Source organism: Sorex fumeus, unplaced genomic scaffold (genome assembly GCF_029834395.1).
Source record: "Sorex fumeus unplaced genomic scaffold, SorFum_2.1 ptg000131l, whole genome shotgun sequence".
Taxonomy (NCBI): Eukaryota; Metazoa; Chordata; class Mammalia; order Eulipotyphla; family Soricidae; genus Sorex; species Sorex fumeus.
In genome coordinates this window covers 23,914,643-23,922,513 of record NW_026606188.1, presented here as the reverse complement: position 1 = coordinate 23,922,513, position 7,871 = coordinate 23,914,643, and the positions used below count along the sequence as shown (strand labels likewise).

Genomic DNA, 7,871 nt, shown 5'->3' with positions numbered 1-7,871 from the left:
CACTTGCCAGATAGCTTTTCCCATTCATTCCAACTTCTCCATGTCCTGATCATCCAGCAGCTTTGCAAATTCTATTGTGTCACAGCTAAAAGGACCCTGATATGGAGTCCCAGGTGTTCAGTTAGGCTGAGGGCTGGGGCCCAGAGGGCAGAGAAACTTTGAATTCTTTCCAAGCACATGTCCAGATACTCCCCCACAGAGCTAACCCTAAAACCAGTACATACATCATCTCACTTGGTTAGGGGCCCATTTTACAAGCCCATGACAAGCCCACTTTACAAAGAGGAAACTGAGGTTCAGCCAAGTGTTGGTCTCCTCTTTCCTACTAAATTTTTATTGCCACCCACTATCCTTCCTCTCTTGTTTTTCATTGTTTTGAAATAGGTCCAAACTACACACATATGTACCCTCAGGAAGATTGTTACTCAGCTCCAAGCATTCCAGAAGCCAATTTTTTAAATATCTGCTGCATTTCCTTATTGCAGGCAGAGAGATAGGAGAGTCCTGGTCATGTTTATTGGGAAACACAGTGTGAAACTTAAATCAGCGCAGAGGCAGGAAGAGCTCCAAGGCCTCTGACCCATAAGAGGAGCCCAGAAAACTAATGAGAGGCAGAATTCCTCAGATGTATGGCTGGACCCAGAGGGGAGCTGCTAGGATGGCAGGGACAAAGCCATGAGCACATGAGAACAAACTACCAGGTCAATAATTTTTCCCATGAAAAGCCCAATTTAAAGGGCCAGAGCAACAAGTACAATGGGTAGGGCACTTGCCTTGCACTCAGCTGACCCAGGTTTGATCCCAGGCAGCCCGTATGGTCTTTGGAGCCCCTCCATGAAGGACCCCTGAGCACAGAGCCAGGAGTATACCCTGAGCACCCCCAGGTGTGATCCAACCTCCCCCAACCAAAAATCTCAGTTAACTCCTATTTGTGTAAAGAATTTCAGACCAAGACAATTATAAAAATATGCACATATAATCCCATCCCAGAGATGGGGCCAGAGAAATAGTACAGTGGGCAGGGTGCCTGCCTTACACACTGCTCATCAGGGTTCAATTCTTCACATACCATAGGGTTCCCAGAGCCCTCCTGGAGTCATCCCTGAGCACAGAGCCAAGAGTAAGCTCTGAACACCCCCAGGTATGTGCCCTTACCTTCCCCCCAATAAAAGGAATTAAATGCTTATTCTGATACCCTAAAATGTACTCTTTTTCCACCCTTGAGAAGCCCATGTTCTCCTTGAACAAGGTTCTCTCTCTCTCTCTCTCTCTCTCTCTCTCTCTCTCTCTCTCTCTCTCTCTCTCTCCTGTTCTCGCTCTTGCTCTCTGTGTGTGTATCTCCCTTCTCCTTCCCCTCACAACATTTCTCTAAGTAAATTCCTTTTAAAAAAAAAAACATTTTTTGTCAGGATCTGGAGAGCACAGAGCCAGGGGTAAACCCTGAGCACCACAGGTTGTGAATCAAAAAACAAGAAAATAACAATTATTTTAATTTACTATTCATCTCCTAAATTCCTTTTGTGCGAGAGAAAGTGACATTTCTGAGAAACCTGAGGGCAAAAGTTAGAATTGACTTTTGTTTTCCTACCAAGGGTAATTCCTCCCTCCGGCCTGAGTCCAGCGCTCTCTGAGAACTGGGTGGGGACCAGGCCCCACGTCACACAACACAAGGGGACTCCATGTGTGGTTGGACAGCCACCTTGTGGGGCTGGAAGGGTGCCACTTAGGTGCTCTTGCAGATTTTCCCAGGGCTAACCCATGACAGGCATTCACTGGGGGCGTAGGTGGGTAGAGTCTCCTCTCTGGCCCGCCACCTCTCTCTCTTCTCCCCATTTCACGTAAGTCCCCTGCAGCATGGCCATCTCCTAACTCCCTTAACCGGACAGAGAGGAGGCTGCCTACATTCGGAAATCAGGCAGGCACAAACGTTGTGGTCGTAGTTTATGGATTCCAGGATCATGGACCTTATTGTAGCTACATTTCCTCATATGTGAAGTGTGAAATGTCAAGTTGGTAGGGTTGGTTTTGTTTTTAATTTCCCTTCCCTTTTCACATATGTGGAGACTCAGAGATGAACCTCTTTGTGGTGCTGAAGTCCCCAAAAGCAGCACATACTGGGGGCTAGGAAGATAGTATAGAGGGTAAGGAGCTTGCCTTTCACACAGCTCCCAGATTCTATCCTCCACACCCCATATGATCTCCTGAGCCCCACCAGGAATGATTGCTGAACAAGGAATAAGTTCTGAGCACAGCCTGGTCTGGCCCAAAAGCTAGAGCAAAAGAAAGAACAAAGGAGAGAAAAAGAGAAAGAAAAAGAAAGAAAGAAAGAAAGAAAGAAAGAAAGAAAGAAAGAAGGGAGGGAGGGAGGGAGGGAGGGAGGGGAGGGAGGGAGGGAGGAAGGGAGGGGAGGGAGGGAGGGAGGGAGGGAGGGGGAAAGGAAGGGAGGAAGGAAGGAAGGAAGGAAGGAAGGAAGGAAGGAAGGAAGAAAGAAAGAAAGAAAGAAAGAAAGAAAGAAAGAAAGAAAGAAAGGGAGTCGAACACCCAAGAATTGAGATAAGTACCAGGAGGTCTGCTTCATGGCTTGGAAGCCGGCAGCACATGCTAGGGGGAAAGGCAGCTCAGATAGAGAAGGGAACACCAAGTAAAGGATGTTTGGAGGACTCGCTCGGGATGCGAAATGCATGCTGAAAGTAGATTATAGACCTAACACGTTGGTCACTCAATACCTCTATTGCAAACTACAACACCCTAAAGGAAAGAGTGAGCAAAAGGGAATGCCCTCCCACAGAGGTGGGGTGGGGTGGGGGGGATGGAATGGGAGGTGGGAGGGCTACTGGGATCATTGGTGGTGAAGAATGGGCATATCGAATATACATCGTGGTGTATTTGATATGCCAAAAACTAATGGGGGGATGGGTACTCGATCATTGTATAACTGAAACCCAAGCAGAAAGTTTATAAGTCTACACTGTACCTCATGGTGTTTTGCTAATAAAAGAAAGGAAGGAAGGAAGCAAGGAAGGAAGGAAGGAAGGAAGGAAGGAAGGAAGGAAGGAAGAAAGAAAGAAAGAAAGAAGTAATATTAGAGACTAGGGTGAATCCTGAAGCCAATGTGATAGGCTCCTTATAAGAGAAGAGTTATCGGTTGATGCAGTTACCGAGATGCATAGGCAGAAGACTGTGTGCAGATGGAGAGCAAGACTAGGGTGATGTGGCCACACACCAGGGCAGGCCAGGACTGCTGAGAACCACCAGGAGCTTGGAGGCAGCATGGAACAGATCCTAGAAGGAGCCAATCTTTTTGTCACCCTGATAGCAGACTCCCAGTGTGCAGACAGAGACAAAATAGATGACTGTATGGTCTTTTGTAAGCGCAGTCCAAGGGAATGAGTGCAGTGTATGACAGAGGTGTGCCCAATCTCCTTCCAGGTCAGCTCGCTAGTCCTCCGCCGTTGCCTCTTCTGGTCAGCTAAACATGGACAGGAACCTAGGAAGTTCACCTGGGCAGAGAAAAAAAAGACAACACATTTTTGTTTGGGAACAATAGCACAGCGGGTAGGGCATTTGCCTTGCACGTGGTCTACCCGGGTTCCTCCAATCCTCCAATTCCTCCAATCCTCTCAGAGAGCCTGGCAAGCTACCGAGAGTATCCCGCCCGCAGAGTATCCCGCCCGCACAGCAGAGCCTGGCAAGCTCCCCGTGGTGTATTCGATATGCCAAAAATTAACAAGTCTCACAATGGAGACTTTACTGGTGCCCACTTGAGCAAATTGATAAACAATGGGGAGGACAGTGCTACAGGACAGTGCTACAATGCTTTGTTTCAGAGCCACACCTGTGCTCAGGGCTTACTCCAGGCTCTGCACTCAGGGATCACTCCTAAAGGGACTTAGGAGACCATATGGGGTGCCAGGGACCAAACCTGGGTTGCTTCATACAAGACAAATGCTACTATCACTCCGGCCCCACTGGACACCATCTTCTTACCTTCAACACTTCTTACAAAGCTGTTGACTGACACACACCAGGATTTGCTAAGTACTTACTGGAAGTTGATAAAACAGGATAAAAAAAAATGGTAGGTTGTGTTCTTATAAATTTGAGAAATTATTATGAACCTACCTCTATGTATTCCTTTATACCAGACTAATATACTTACGTACTTTATTAATGAATTAATGTATTTATTATAATAAAGTTGTTCATGATTTATTACATTCAATATTCCAACACCAATCCCACTACCACTGCACCTTCCCACAACCATTATTTCTAATTTTCCAAACCTGCCCCTATAGCAGGCCCTGAATAATTTATTTTATATTGCTTGTTATAATCTCTAATAATGATCAAAAAATATTTCCTTAGAAGAAAATGTGTGAATGCTATTGTATCTTACCATGGAGCTATTAAGTCCTTGTAGAAGAAATTACTAACTTGTTGTTACAGGTTAAGCCTTGTGTGTTTATATTTTCTTAATTGAGATTGGTTGCCTTCTACTTTACATCCTATCCAATTACACACTTTATATGTTGAGGAATCACAAGCTGGCCCCCAGCATGTGCTCACAGCTGCCAAGGCAGCAGCCTGTTTTCCAGAGGCTCCTGAGAGCCCGCCCATTCACTTCCTCCAAGGGCCTTGAATGAAAAGGAAAGCAGTCAGATCCCCTCAGGACTCTGAATTCACCAGGCAGGGATGATCTCATTCTTGCCCCAGCCTCCCACACTTACTCGGAAACTGGCAGGAGGGAGCTGGGATTCTGGGCAGGTGGGGGGTGGGGGGCTGCCGCTTGACCCCAAGGACCCCCAAAGATCCCAGAACAGGCTGTACCTGGGCAGCTGGGAAGGGCAATACAATTCCCAGCGGGGGTTAATGAGAAGGGAAGGAGGGGAAGGAGGGAGGAGCTGATTCACCAGGACAACTCAGAGTGACTCAGAAGCCAGCAGAAAATAGCCACTCTCCCACATCTGCTTCATTGTCTGGCAGTGAGGCACTTCCTCATGGCCTACCCTAGGCAGGGCCACAGGGAGGAGGAGGAACTGGGAATTTTCAAGGCCAACGGCCTATCCCAGCACTCAGCGCTACTGCGTCTTTAGCCACTTTTGACATCTTATTTCAAGGCAAGTCAGCATTAATGGAGCTCCTGACCTTGCCTTTCAGATCGCTGAGCCCAGGAGGAGCTGGAAAGTCTATTTCCTACTTCCTTACTTCAGAAATTTGGGGGCTGCTCAGCTGTTTTGCTTCTTCTTGGTTTTGTCCTTCCTCTGTAAAGAGAATTCTCTGAGATGGGTTTGGGGAGGCCTGAATTTTTTTGTGGCTCCTAGGTTATCTTGACTGACAACCAGGTCTAAGTCAGCTAATCCTTCTTACAATACTGTGAACAAAGTGCGCCAGTTTGACATCACAGAATCTTGTTGGAAGTTCTTTCCTTATTGTTTGTCAGCTCTAGCACCTTAAGTGATTTGTCTCTTCCCCTCTGTAAAATGGGCACTGTGATATCTGTCTTAGATTTAAGGCAGATTTATCATGCACTTGCAAAGATTCAGTAAGATATCATTGTGTGAAAGTATCTGGTACTGGGATGACATGATAATTATTGGTTTGCTTCCCTCAGACTTCCTTCAAATTCCACAGGCCGACACATGCCCACGGAGTGAGTGTGTTGCTTGCAGGCAGGGCTGGATCTGTCCGGAGGATTGTGTCTCTCTCGGAGTTCTAGGCACTCACACTGTGCTTGATTGTGATGATTAAGGTTGGAACTGGAGAAATAGCACAGGGGCACTTGCTTGGCATGCAACCAACGCAGGATCCATCCCTGGCACCAGGTATGGTGTGATTCCTAAGCGCAGAGCCAGGAGTAAGCCCTGAGCATAGCTGAAAGTGGGATATCCCAAACAAAACAAAAATAACTGCTTAGCCTAAGAATATTGTATACAAAGTGTGTAATATGAGGGCCAGAGAGACAGTACAAAGGATAAGGCATCTACATTCTTTGCATGCCACCAACCTCAATTCATTTCAATCACTGACAAGCACAGAACCAGGAGTGACACTTGAGCATGACTGGCTATGTCTCTCCCCACCCCCCGCAAAAGACTCAAAGTATGCAATACTTTATTTGAATACTGTCTTATTGTATTCTAATTATTATATGACATTAAAAATAAAGTTATTAGGTCTATTTCAACCAGTGGATTCAAACTTTGAGTAGGTATACAGATGACAGGAAAAAGAATCCAGAACCTCAGTAAAAGATGCATGACCCTGGTTATTTGGTCCTGGTAGGGCAAGTTGCCACCAGCAAGATCTGCATGACTGTGTGCAGTGAAGGGATAGACATTCCTTGCATTCACTTCACTTCATTCTATCTTCACAACAAGCGCAATAGCCTCACAGCATACTAAAATGTGCCCAAGGAGACGAAACACACACACACACACACACACACACACACACACACACACCAGAAAAAATACCCCATCTGACTGACAAACATTGCAAGGAAAACCTTAACATTCAAATTTTTTTAATTATTCCAACTCTGCTAGGAAGTCAGGCAGGGCAGGTAGACTCTGGGGTGCTCCCTATGACCCCTCCTCATGCCCACCCCCACGGGGTCTCAGAGGTAGAATGTCTTCTTTTCCAAATGTAATGTGAAAAATGTAAAGGGGTCTTTGATTTCTTTGATGTTGGCTTTCATCTTCAGACCTTTGCTTCTAGGCCCACAGCCTACACAGCCATGCAGATCTAAGGAAAGGAAGGCAGAGCAGAGAGGGAGCATTGATTGGCAGTTATTTTGCTAGGGGTAGGGAGTGAGGGGAGCGGGGTTCGGTGCCAAGTGGACGGGTTGGGGCCAGCCCCTGCTGTGCTCAGGGCTTACTCCTGGCTGTGCTTGGGGAACCACATCTGGCTCTGGGGATGGGTGGCGAGACGCAGGGTAAGTGTTGCTCCCCACCTTTGTAGGTTTTCAACTACTAATTATAAAGCAGACACCAAGTGAGATGAGGGAAGTACCTGCTTCGCATGCTTGACTGAGATTGGGAGGTGGGGGTCAGGGCAGAGGGGGATAACCACCATTGAGAGCAAAGCAGCACCACATGCAAGGGTGCAGGTCCCCAGACATCGCAGCAACAAAGGGAGGGGAAGAGGGGATAACAAAACTGGTCTAGCAGTCGATTTATTCATTTATGGGCATTTTGAGTGAAGTGAACGCTAATGTACCCGTCCAGGGCACCTAAGACATCCATTCCTGAACCTCGCGGAACACGAAGAACACCCCTCTCTCGCCGCCCTCCAGCTCAGACAGCACACAGGAGAGGAACAGTTCCAGACCGAGGCCGAGGAGCCGAGCCCACCGGGAGCCGGCGGAGGCAGCTTCCTCTCGGAAGTGACGCGCGCGCAATCCCAGCCCGGCTCTCCCCAAACAAAAGGGATCTTGGGGCGCGGGGCGGAGCCGAAATGACACTGGAGAAGCCCCGCCCCCGCCCGGCGCGGATTGGTGCCGGAGCGGGAGAGGCGAGATGACGATTGGCTCTAGGGAATGTCAGTGGCCCCGCCTGGCAACCGGGGCGTGGCCTCGGGGGGCGGTGGACGGGCGCGGGTGCTGGAGGCGGCGGGGACCGGAGCCGGAGCGCCGGGGAGAGGTAGGAGCCGCGGCTGCGGGGCCACGGGGACGACCGGGCGTCGGGCTCTCGAGAGAAAGGCCAGGGCAGGCCCCCCCGATGTGCACGTCTCCGTGCCAGCTGCCCTCGCGCCCATCCCCGGGTGGGCGGGGCCGCTCCTCCACCCCCTCCCGGGGGTCCCCGCTGCGCCTCATTGTCCCCACCGGTGCCCCGGCCCCCTTGTCGGGGCTCCTGTCCTGCCGCGGCTCC

General features: G+C 48.9%; 1 protein-coding gene across 2 annotated transcripts in view; it reads left to right on the top strand.

Moving 5' to 3' along the window:
* The first annotated feature begins 7,587 nt into the window (after positions 1-7,587).
* The window catches only part of CTTNBP2NL (CTTNBP2 N-terminal like), a 58,694-nt gene continuing 58,410 nt past the window's right edge, over positions 7,588-7,871 (top strand). For both annotated transcript variants that reach the window (XM_056139139.1, XM_056139138.1), the window contains exon 1: positions 7,588-7,643. The gene's annotated coding sequence lies outside the window, so the exon portion shown is untranslated. The remainder of the gene's footprint in view (positions 7,644-7,871) is intronic.